This window comes from Arvicanthis niloticus, chromosome 8, assembly GCF_011762505.2.
Source record: "Arvicanthis niloticus isolate mArvNil1 chromosome 8, mArvNil1.pat.X, whole genome shotgun sequence".
NCBI lineage: Eukaryota > Metazoa > Chordata > Mammalia > Rodentia > Muridae > Arvicanthis > Arvicanthis niloticus.
The window spans coordinates 70,937,904-70,950,948 of record NC_047665.1 but is presented as its reverse complement, the minus strand read 5'-3'; the positions used below and the strand labels follow the sequence as shown (position 1 = coordinate 70,950,948).

Sequence of the window (13,045 nt, the reverse complement as noted above, 5' to 3'; positions counted from 1 at the left end):
ACATATACATACACATACACAAACACACACTGAGAAAGGGTAGAGTGAGAAGAAAATGAATGAAAATTAATGTCTAATGTGACTTTCTGAACAATGATAGGATTTTGAAGTGGAACTATTCAAATACAAATGCCAGAATATTCCTCAGAGTTGCTTAGTTATATAACTCCTGTGAGGTAAGAAGAGACAGATCCACAAAGAGCTACATTACAGTGAGAGAGATGAAGAGCAAAGACAAAGTGCTCTGAAAAGCAACCAAGACAAGAGGTGACGACTCACAGAAACAACAGGCAATGGTACAGTCCTCAAAGGCAACAAGGGGCAGGAATGGGTGGTGTAACTTAAATGTCTATGAGAAAATACCCTCTGGTCTAGAAGGACATAATGAGCCACAAGCCTAATCAACTGTTGAGGGTCTCCACCATTCATGGACAGGTCTAGAAAAGCAAAGTCTTTTAACAAGTAATAGAAGCTAGTAACGTTCTTGCAAGGCCGACTTTATGAGAGAAGAGGGGGTGATGAATATGTGGATGAGGAGAGGTGACAGATATGGATGAGGAAGATTTTTAAAAGGTGACTATAAAAAAAAAAATCTTTATGCCTGAGAAAATCCAGGCAAGATGATTGGCGCACTGCAAATATAATGTACAATTATTCAAGAAGAAATAGAAAGCTGGGATTGAAAAATGGAATCACTGGCTGAAATCTATTCACAGACACGTAAATTGACCAGACCTGGAGCTTCCAGGGAAGTTTCCGGCTTTCAAAGTGAAGGAAAGTCTAACTGTAAAACTATTGCAGAGAGCAGAATGAGCCAATTATATTTCCCAGCTCATTTTCATGAGGTAAGATGAATGATGCAAAGTGAGCAAGAAAAATTACACGCCAGTTTCATTTATGAATATAAAAAGTCTAAGGAAGATGCCAGTGAGCCAAATTTAGAATGAGTATGTTTTAAAAACTGCAATCAAGGGAGAGTTATCTCACAGGAGAATGGTTTCACTTCTGAAATTATATTAATGTGACTCATCAATGAATCCATCAATAGACCATCCATCTCAATAATGAGAAGGGGCGTGACAAGATTGAAAATGGCTCCTTGATAAAACATTTTAATGAACAGGTAATAGAAGAGAGCTTTCTTAACAAGGTAAATTATATCAAACAATAAACCCCCCAAGGTAACACCAATCTTAGCCTTGAAAAATCAGGAATACATTATATAAAACCTGGAATAAAATACTACTGCTACCTAATGTTGTCTAAAAGGGTTAACCATAAAAATATGAGAAAAATAGGAAAACATAAATATTGCAAAAGAATGAATAGAACTCATATTATCTATACAATGAGATTACTTATATAAATATTCAATAATCTACACACATTGTAAAGCAGTAAGGAGAGAGCATGGTTAAAAATAGGGTAGAGTAGGGAATGAACTATACTAGGGCAATTGAGTATTCATATGAAAAAGTATAGACCATCATGCAATCCAGAAACATGAGTTACAGGATGGGTTAAAATAGCTCATTGATCAAAAAGAAACTGTAAGTTTTGAAAAAAATGTAGAAAAGTAATTAAATCACATACAGCAAATACATATTAATATTTCTTGGATCACATACCATAAAAGAAAATATTGATTAACTTCCTTGTGATAAAGAGTATCACAAATAAACGGAAAAGATCCCATTCACTGGGGATACATATCTGGAAATCATATGCTGGCCCCTTCAGAATTAATCTTCAGAACATTAAAACCATACCTACGAACATTACCTTCACAATTAAAAACAAGTAAAACAGAACACAAATTACATATATAATTTTTTAAACATGGCTTCATCTAGCCCAAAGCTGGCCTTGAACTTCCAATTCTTATGTTTTTACTTCTTACATACTTAGATTGGTAATGTTCTTTATCCCCTTTTGTAGGCTTTTTATCACCTGTAATACATAACTTTTAATGGAAGGCTTAAGATGTGTAGTAGCATTCTAAAATATTGGCTTTACTAGTGATCAGAAAGCCTTATATCTATTAGATCATCGTAAAGAGTGTCTGATAACACCCAGTGTTGGAGAACACAGGAGAGGAAAACTGATAAACCAATTATGCTTTAGAAGTACCCGAGGAACATAAAACCATTCTCAGGACCATTTTCAGGACCATTCTCAGGTCCAGTCCCCAATGATATTCGGTCTAGGGGCAGGATGTTTCTGTGTGTCCTGGGTGATTCTTATCTGCAATTAGGTTTTGGAGTTACTATTCAGCCTTGTCACTAACTGGACAAACCTTACAGATCACAGGGCAGTGTCTCTCAGAAGGTGAAGAAGCACATTCTTTAAAGCCAATCGCTTGGTCTCAGAAATAACTCCAGTGATTCTCTCAAGAGATTTTGGAAAGTGTGGGTGAGGACGTAGCCCAGTTGGCACAGTGCCTGCCCACCAGACACAAACTCCTATATTTGAATCACCATCACCATATAAGCCAAGCATGGAAGCATGCACATGTAGTTTCAGCACTCAGGAGGTGGAAGCAGGATATCAGGTACTTGAAGTCATTCTTCCTGACATAACAAGTTTGAGGGTAGCCTGTGCTACATGAGACTCCACCGCAAAACAAAACAAAGCAAAATACAAGAACAATAAAAAAAAAGAAATTTCAGCATGTCTAAAATAATATACAGATTTCCATAGCATAGCTTTATACCAAAACTGTCAGTCCAAAGTCCTCTTAGTAGGAAAATGTAAACCAACCTTGAGTTATTTGCATGACATGATATTATCCTGCTGTTATAATAAACAACTGGACACCTATGCACCAGCATGACTCTTGCCTGAAATAATGCTGAATTTAAAAAGTTACAGAAGGATATGAATGATACTTTGTATATTTTAAAATGTGAGCACAAAACAATACTCTAACCACAGATAGATATCCCCTGGCTGCATCTAACATATATACATACATGGTCAGATATGTCAGGACAATAAATTCACTAGGAGAGAGGGCAAAGAGAAGAGCTTTAACTGAGTCTGTAATGAGCTTCATCTTAATTTGTAAATGATATGAGATAAAGATGGGAAAATAAATGTATTTAATCTTGGTAGTTGGTTTGTAGATAACTATGATAATACTTTAGATCCATTAAATATTTTTTATCAAAAGATAAGGAAGTAATGTGATTGATATAATTATGAGACACATCTTCATTTTTAAAAATTACCATCAGAACAGTAATATTTTTTTAAACCATTAACAATCAAAAGAGTAAAAATATCCTTGTGCTCACTTTGGCTCTAAAGCTAGGTACTGATATGTAAATTAGTTTACTACACTGGCTTCAGTATCTTCCTGTATAAAGTAAAAGTGTAAAGTAAGAGACAGAATCCTCAGCATTCTGGCTTTAAATGTTAATGAATCTAAAGTTGAGAAAGGATAGTATTTCCTAAGTTATCTGTTCTCTCTCCTTGGAGGTCATCTGCCAAGTTTGTACTTCACCCTGCGGTAATAAATTTGTCCTCAGATGGGCTATCTGAAAAGCAACTGCAAGGTCAATACATTGTCCTTGAACTGGCAAAGGGACATCAAAGTAGCAAACCCAGATCAGGAGCAATGTAAAAACTCAGAAAGCTGTCACCTCTGTCACCGAGTGCCCAATAACTTCCAGTCCCAAGTCTCCAAATTTATTCCTTTGTTCACACACTAGCTGATTGTATTTTTTCTTGAATACTTTCTCATCATTGTCATGTATCAATATGATTTATATAAGTGGGGTTATAGTAAAACTCCCTTAGTATATTTTTATGACAGAAAACCATGAAAATCTGATCCTCTCTTCATTAATTTGAAAGACTTCAATTCCATCCTCTAAATGTCTTGTTTGCTCAGAATGAAAACCTGGCCCAACACAAACAACCAAACACATTTGTTCACTAATGTGCTGTATTCTTCCAAGAATTATGGTGCTGTTAGCCAACAAGGGCTAATTATCCACAGAACCCTGCAGAAAATGAAGCATAGAAACACATGGCATGGGGTGAAGCCATACTTTCCATAAATACTCGTGTAGGGCTGAGATGACTGAAACCCACTTCCAACACATGGAGCAAAACCTCACTGCTGGAGTCTCCATTTCCCTCACCCCCACCCCATCCCTGTCTGACACCTACTCTTAGCTATACATTTTAGGACAAACTATAAGGAGAGTATGTAACCTTAGTGTTTAGACCGAATGACAGAAATCATGATGCCAAATGCAGAAAGAATGCAGGATGGTAGTCAGTGGGAATGTTCTAAGATTCCTCATCGGTTGAAACAGGTAAAGGTGGCTACCTCCATTATGTCCATAATGACTGGGTGAAGGAAGACAAATGCCATGAGCACTAACTATTGAATATCAGCTTTGCACCTGAAAACCAATGACAGTCAATAATGGCTTGGCTTCGTCATCATTTCCTCATCTCCTGCTGCTAAAAATTTGGCCAGCCCACTGAATGCTTATAAAAGAGGTACTCAAAGCAGAAATACTTGCTTTAGAAAGGAAAGCTTCATGAGGTAGCTTGTGGTCTTCTTTTGAAATCCAACAATGTCATTTCTTCCATGGGAAAAAGATGACTGATAGTCATTCTCATTCAGCAAGCAGGCAATAGGATGCTTAGTGGAGAAAGCAGCCTAGCAAGCAAAGGCTGAGGAGATGGCTTAAAGGGTAGTGTTTCCTGGGTGAGCCTGAGGACCAACCGGATCCTTAGCCCTTAAGGTAAAAGCTGAGTGGGCTTGGGGAAGTCAGATCCGAGGCTTTTGAGGCTTTCAATATGTTCCTATTTTTCCATGTCTTTTGTTCCTTTGAGATACTGGCCCCGAGTCTACGCACGCCCACTACCCCAGACTCTCTAGGCTTTCCTCCTTTTTCTCTGAAGCCTTTTCCACATCCCTCTGCCATGTATTGCTTCCGCTTACCAATTTCCAGTGCTAACCATTTCTGCTTTCCCGGACTATATCACGTGACTCTTGTTCTCCCTCTATCTCGCTCTTCCAGGCAACTGCTGAGATTTACAGCTTGTCTGCTCTGGAATTTTTTCTCTCAGAGTCTAATAAAATAGTCTTTGAACCTCCTTTTGAGACCTTTTTAAACATTCTTTTATCAGTGAAACTTAAAGGCAACCCCAGATTCCCTGGTAAGACACAATAGGAAAGAACATCCAATGAGCGTCTTCTCACCAGGAGACCGAGGAACACAGTAAGTACACACCATTTTACATTTTCTCTTGGCGCTTAAAATGAGACCAGTGGCTTGTCTAATGCTCGGCAACTGCACTACAGTAAAGCTACAATCCCATCCAACCTTCCACCAGTACTGTCACAATTGATACATCCCTGACACCCATAAAGAACTTCGCCAGCCATCACTGTGCTTCATAAAATCCAGTACAAACCCTTAACCAGAAGTAAACCAGAAAGCAGGTAATTTCTCTGAGAGTAGCAACTGAATGGCAAAGGGCACATTCACTCTGTTTCATTTCTCATGGTTCCCAGGTGACTATTCCCTCCTCTCAGTGTGGGTTTGTGGCCATCCACGATTATACCACTGACACTAACACTCACAAAAGTGGCTCACAGATTCCCATTGGTCACAGCTGGCCTTTGACCTAGGACCACACTGAGCTGCTATGTACCACAGAGGGAGAGACTTAAACGGCAAGTTGTAGAAATGGAACAGTGCACTCTACTGAGCAGAAATAGCAGATGGTCCAGCAGATAATGATCTCTAGCTAAAGGGTGTCAACAGTCACCAGGCTGGTTTTGTGAGCATTTGGCTCTGAGGAAAGAGGAGGAATAGGACCTGATCCTTGGGGGTATAGGGGAATGTAGAGGCTACTCCAATGCTAGCAGAGAGTGGAAGGAAGACTAATACAGAAGTATGGTTCAACCACCACGACTTTTCTGTTTTAAAATGCTTCTTTCTAAACCTGGTTTGTAGACAGATGGCCTGTTGATAAGGGTTTGGTGGTAGAATGAGGGATGTGTGAAGTAGAAAAAAAAAAAAAAACAAAGACAGCCTACCCCTTGCCCAACTATCCACCAGCCAGTATAAGCAGCCATCTCCTTCCTTGAGTGACACTGGGGAAGATTTACTGCTGCACAGGACAGGGGAATGACAGAAGATGGGAGTCTGGACAAGAACAGGACACCTCAGACACTTCGAGATCCCACCATGGTCTACACACTACTTAGCCACACCCAGCTAGATGACAGTCAACAGCTCTAGACATGGAGTCTTCAGCTACCTTGTGAATTCCACCCCCCACCCCCAACTTCAACTTTTACTGTAACCACAGAAAGGTGAGAGTGGCTGAAACCTTTTAACATCTCAGCTCCCTGCCGCTGGTTACAGGCTAGAGTGATTTCCTCCAGCATCTGCCAAATGATTGCACAGCATTTTCAGGAGGGGTTCACAAATGTCCCGGCTTTGGCTGATTTCACTCTCCAGATTTACCTATCCTTCAGCAAATCCATCTAAGTTTTCCAGAACAGTCAACCATTGGATATGCTTCTAGGGCAACAATGCAGTCTTCAGGAGAGCCCCCGTCTCCCTTTCTTGTTTTCTAACTTAAAATATAGTTTATATTACTGGAGGAAATGAGCCAAGAGATATTCACTTGCAACGCTAATGAAATTAAATAATTCCTGACATGAAAACATAAGCATGACTATACACATTACCTACTAAATGGTATCAAGTGCAGAAAATTCTGTGTTGAGTCTTGTAATTAATTTATAGGCTTGCAAATCATTCTACATATATTTGGTGTTGAACCGACAGCTTCATTGAGATTACAGTATGCAAAAGATGCTTCATATTAAGGGCTTAAAGGAAGAAAAAGAAAAAAACAAAGTACTTACTTGCAGTGGTGATTTTAAAGTAATCTTGAATTCAAATTAGGTTCTTTTGTTTATAAAGCAAGGCTAAGCTAGCTTTAATCCTTTGGATCACAAAAAATATACTGAAAATCCACAGGACAAATCGTTGAGAAATCTTCCAACATCCAAACATCCAAAATATTAGGAAGCAATTAAAAAAAAGAGAGAAGTGAGACAGAGACAGAGAGACAAAAGAGAGGGAGGGAGGGAAGGAGAAGAGAGAGAGAGAGAGAGAGAGAGAGAGAGAGAGAGAGAGAGAGAGAAGAACGTCCTTAAAATGAGGTGGGGAGCAATAGAAAAATGAAAAGGGCAAAATCAGAACATAAGCCAGAAAGGAAGAATAAGCCCTGTCTAAAACTCAGATTGAGAAGTGTAACTGCCTCGGGTGTCTGCATTCGAAGTGTCCTCTTGTTTTCCTGGTGACATTTCTCTCACTCAGCCTTGATGTCTTGCAGAACACAAGGATGTTCGAAGAGAAATGAACTCATCCTCAGAAGTTGCTCTAGTAAAGGCAAACAGATGGAGGATTTCCTGCCGAGAACTCCCCACCGAGGCACACATTCAGGGGGTGTAGAGCTGACTTGTGAAGCTCTGTTTTCTGGACTCAGGACTGAGTTCGCATGTGCTGCATCATGATAGAAAATGAGTCTTGTCATCTGACTCCCCCAACCCAACACTGATGACACGTGAGCAGGGAGCAGGACAACAGTCTCTGACAACCCTGCCTGTCATTATCCCTGTTTCAAATTCATTTCCTCACTAGGATCAGATGAACCTATATAAAGGCCTTTTGCTGCTAGAGTTCTTCCTTCCTCTGCCTGTCTGTCCTCCTCACCTCTTCCACTACTTCTCAGAGTTCTTTGCTGATAAAACATCCAGGTGTACACATGTTGAAATCATTCTAAATGTCATCCAAGTTTTTTTTTTTCTCCCTATGAAAGTTTACTCTAAATGCAGCACATTTTAAAATAGGTTCTTAAGACAATGTTGTCCCTAGATTATTATCTAATGAGAAGCAAGAATGGAACTCCTTATAACTATGGAGTCCTGCCTACAGATTGGTGCTTGTTAGATTGAGAAATGAGCCCAAAACTTACCTTTAAAAACCACTAGTTTTGCTTTTTTTTTTCTTCCAGTTACCAAGTATGAGGGTCCTAGTGCCCTCACAGGATGTCTTCTCTTCTTAGTATAATAATCTTCCTAATAAACCATCAACCATGTATTAATTTCTATTATCCTAACCCATCACTGACATCTATATCCATCTTCCATTCTGCAAATTGTGTTAACTGGCCCTCCAGAAATAAGCATCAGGGGCCGGCAATATGGCTGAGTGGGTAACAGTACTTGCCTTGCAAGCCTGATGATCTGAACTCAGATCCCCAGAAATTATAGAAAAGCCAAACATGGTTGCATGTATTCATAATCCTGGCACTCCTACAGTGTGATATGGGAGGTAGAGACTGAATCCTGGACAAATTCTTGGGCAAGCCTGCTGGAGTATGCAGTGCAGTAGCAAACAATGGTGACTCCATCTCAAACAAGGTAAGGATCAACACTAGGTTATCCTTTGACCTCCAATGAGCACATATAAGCACACGCAAATGAGAAATTTTGAAAAAGCATTAAAAAAGATATCAGTGCTATGTGACCTATCTTTCCTGGTCAGTGTCTTAGTGGAGTAATTTATTACTTTGGAGTCCATTTTTCTGAAGTCAAGCTGAATAAGAGAGTGAGTGATGAACGAGGCTGATGAATGGGATGAAAGAAGGGTGTATGCTGTATGGAACTAAGACCTGTCTCTGTCATGAGTCCTATGGAAACCTTTATTAGCCTTAATAAAGATTGTCTGGAAAATCAGAGTAGACAGCTCAGCAAGTAATGTGTGGTGCCTACTTGTGATCTCTCTGCTCTCAAAGCAGATAAAGCAAGGTGGGTAACTAGACCAGCTGAAGCAGTGAGCTCAAGTGCAAAGAAAGAAATGTCTCAAGGTATAAGGTAGAGAGTGATAAGGAAGACATGTGACGTTAACCTCAGGCCTATTCACAACGCATGTGTCAGGCAGACACATGCACATGTATCCACGCACATGTTATATATCACATGTCCACAAACAACACCAACACATGCAAAAAAAAAAGATTGCCTAGAAGAATGTGCTATACCATTTTCACAAGTGAAGATCCTAGTCTTCCGATGAGGGCTCACTGCCTACATTTACAAAGTTTTATTAGAACACATTATATTCCTATTTCTTTTGTATTATCTTTAGGTATTTAAAAAAAATATTTATTTTATGAGTGCTATGTCTTTAGCACATACCATAAAAGGGCAATTCCCATTACAGATGGTTGTGAGCCATCATGTGGTTAATAGGAGTTCAACGCAGGACCTCTAGAAGAGCAGTCAGTGCTCTTAACTACTGAGCCGTCTCTCCAGCCCCTCTTTAGCTGCTTTTTATGCCACAATAGTAGAGCTGTCTTTTACAACAGAGACAGCACGATCCACAAAGCACCAATATTTTTCTGTCTGTCTTTTTCCAGAAAAATATAAAAGATTTAATCTGAAAAGATTTCTCTTTTGCATGTCAGAGAGACATTAGAAAACTACTAATTATTGACTATTTTTTTTTCTGAGTCTACTTTGTCAGAAATCTGGTATAGTTCCTATTGAAGGACAGTGGTGAGACTGGAATTGTTCCCTGCTATTCCCAGGTAATGTGACAGAGCCTTTTTTTAGGGGCTTGGGTTGCAGAAAACCAAGCTCTCAGGAGATAGTATTATCAGACCATAAGGTGGTGGTATAGGGCTGACAGAAAAAGAATCCAGATACCCAGGAGGGGAAGCCAGTGCAGGAGGACTGAGCTCTCGAGAACCAACAATAAAGGAGTCAGATAGAGGTACGCAAGGCCCATTACAATAAGAAGTATGAACTCCTCAAGTGGGAGATAAAGACCTGGAGTTAAAGGTGGGCACTGGGTACCTGCTTGCTTTCTCTCTCTCTCTCTCTCTCTCTCTCTCTCTCTCTCTCTCTCTCTCTCTCTCTCCCTCCCTCCCTCCCTTTCTTTCTTTCTTTTCAAGATTTATTTATTTATTCTTATTTATATGAGTATACTGTAGCTGTCTTCAGATACACCAGAAGAGAGCATCCAATAGCATTACAGATGGTTGTGAGCCACCATGTGGTTGCTGGGAATTGAACTCAGGACCTCTGGAAAAGCAGTCAGTGCTCTTAACCACTGAGCCATCTCTCCAGCTCAGGTACCTGTTTTCTGATAGCTCCATGGAAAGCTTCCAAAATTACCCTAATTCACCTCTGAATCCTTTCAACTTTAAAGTTCTGGGCCCTTCCTAGGTAACCTTGAGAATCTGAGCGGCCGTCCACCCCGGCCTGGAAATCAGGCTGAATGACAAACTAGAAGAAGTCTAGCTGCTTTGTTGGTACTGGCCCTTAATATACCACAAAGTCAGAGCAAGAGTCAGGGAGCCATCCTGATCCTACTGGGGCTGCTGGTTGCCGCTCTCTGTGAGGATGATCGGTTCTGAGAACACACAGTCTGTAGAGAGGAAGAAATCACCCCAGAACCTCCGGAAAGCAAGCATGAGGTTATCTGTGATGCTGGAAAGTGTCTGCTTAGCCTTTTCACCCCAAAGCCAGCCCGCATTTTTCCAGAAGAGCTGACTTGCTTGATTTGATGACTGCTATTTGCTTTGAATTCTATGCTTCAATTTCCCCAACCCTACAGCTATCTAAACAATGATTAGTTTTCAAGTGTAATTCCCAATGATGAATGCGACTTGACTTCCAGGATCCCATGAGGGTAGATAGCTTTTCCTCCATCCATATAGTAGTCCGTTTTGTAGTCTTTTTTGAGTTAGTACTAATGTGGCAGGCACTGTATGGAAAAGACCTAATTAGATAGTGAACCTCCCAACCTCTTGAGGAGTAAAGACACTATGGGCATACACAGATAGTTTTAGATTGGATAATTCCCAGGAGAAATAGCCAAGTGCCACCAAGCACTGGAACTGGGCGGGGTAGCACTGAGGATGTTAGGTAAGTGATTACAAGATCATTCCAGAAGCATTTCAGATAAATAATGGATGCTGAGACAGAGCTTGCTATGCAGTGAGCTCTGAGGGTTTGGTTTCAAAAGCAAAGAAGGAAGCACCATGGTGCATTCCCTAAAGCAGGAGGATCCTCTGATATGGCTTCCTGGGCAAGTAGGAGAATGGTAAGCGATGGGCAGAGACTTGATAAGAGTGCTGTTCTCTAGAAAGAGACAGTACTGGGCATCTTCCAGGGCAGGATGAGGGTCTAAGCAAAGGAATGTGTGCTCACTGTGTTTTTTCTAAAGTGATCTCCCTAGCTCTTTTGCTCAGAAATTGAATGCTGAGGGTGTATGAGGTCAAACAGAAGGGATGGTGTTGAGCACTTACATGGTTCTCCAGGGACAAACTGTTAGAGACAGACAGGAGGTTGTGCAGAAAAGGGACCTGTGCAGCTGCAACAGTGACAGGGACTGATCCCACTGACTGCTGCCTTTCAGTGTTTTAGTTTCACCCATGTGAGGGTTAATTCTGAGGATGGAGCTTCATCTTCCTTGCATCCTGCACATGCCTAAGGCAGAGAAGGCGCACATGATTCTATGGTTGTATGTTATGGCACGTGATCCGTGGCTGGAGCGGCAGTAGGGCGAGTCTTTGCATGAGGAGGGAGAAGGTGGTTTTGCCAAAATCTCTTTTGCTCTAGAATCTAACACTTCCCATAGGTTCAGCTGATTACCTAAAAGGGACACCTATATCCTAGTACTTGGGCGGCTGAGACAGAAGGATTACTATGATTTCAAGGTAAGTAAGTCTGAGCTATATAAGGGAAACTTTTTGTTTTTTAAAGTATCTTAGTGTTCAATTGCTGTAAAGAGAACACCATAATCATGGCAGATCTTATAAAAGAAAGCATTTATTGGGCTAGCTTACAAGTTCCAGATGTTCAGGGCTTACTTACAGTTTCCAGAGGTTCAGTTCATTATTGTCATGGTGTGGAGCATGTGTGGACTCAGACAGACATGCTGGAGAGCAGCTGAGATTTCTACATCTGGATCCACAAGTTTCAGACCAAGAAAGACACTGGGCTTGGCTTGAGCTTCTGAAACCACAGAGCCCACCTCAGTGACACACTTCCTTCAAGTAGGCCACACCTCCTAATCCCCATGAAAGTAAGGCAGTTGCAGTTTGTTTCTCTTCAGCCATACTTTGGTTACTCACACTATCGTTGCATGCAGGTGACATTTTATTTTCTAGTGCTTTTATTATCAGCCACTATTAAACTTACAGGAAAATACTCTTAATTTAGCTTAAGTCAATAATCTTTTTGAAAAGCCTCCTCACATAAAGATCTGTTCTGTGAACACACCTCTTTGTTATTTTTCTGCCACAGACATTTCCTTATATTATCAGTGAAGGACATGAGTCCTATACAGAAAAGAAAAGTCAGGCAAAGTCATTGAAGCCAGCACGCTCGCTCATCCCTGACAGGCCGTTTTATGTTTCCACACATCAAAAAATGATTTAAGCTATTTTCAGTACTTTTTTTTTTTTCTAGTTCAATAAGATCTAGTTCCTTAAATCTGAAGATCGGGCATTTTTCTCCACAACATGAATACCTAAAATAATGCTACAAAATACAGCTTGGGGTAGAAATCTTTTCTGAGGTGGGGGGGGGGAGATTACTAAGGCCACTAGTTAAGGGCTTCCCTCAAACTATTTTATGATTCTCATTGTGTACAACTTGTCACAAAAATTCCCCAACATTCAAGCTACTAGCCCTCTTTATCCCAACAATAAAACTGTACACAATCAGGTGGTTTGGAACATAGCCCATCTTTGAGAGATTCATACAGGGAGCAGCATTTTCAGCTCGTATTTGGCTTCAGTCGGGTAATGAGACGACAAAGAAGTTTATGTTTTCTCATACCACAAGAATGGTTTTTGTACTACTCAGTGCACCTCAAAAATAACTATCGTTATAAACAACCACACACACATTATTTCTGGCATGATGTTTAATGTGCCATTGAAATTAGTGCCTAGCCCACTGTGGATGGAATTTGAATATTTA

General features: G+C 40.4%; 1 protein-coding gene across 12 annotated transcripts in view; it reads right to left on the bottom strand.

Moving 5' to 3' along the window:
- The window catches only part of Kiaa1217 (KIAA1217 ortholog), an 805,390-nt gene that overhangs the window by 392,441 nt on the left and 399,904 nt on the right, over window positions 1–13,045 (bottom strand). Inside the window, exon 1 of one of the 12 annotated variants that reach the window (XM_076939582.1) lies at window positions 6,908–7,040. The exons of the other annotated variants lie outside the window; for them this stretch is intronic. The gene's annotated coding sequence lies outside the window, so the exon portion shown is untranslated. Of the gene's footprint in view, window positions 1–6,907; window positions 7,041–13,045 lie in introns of those variants that run through there. 12 annotated transcript variants of the gene reach the window in all.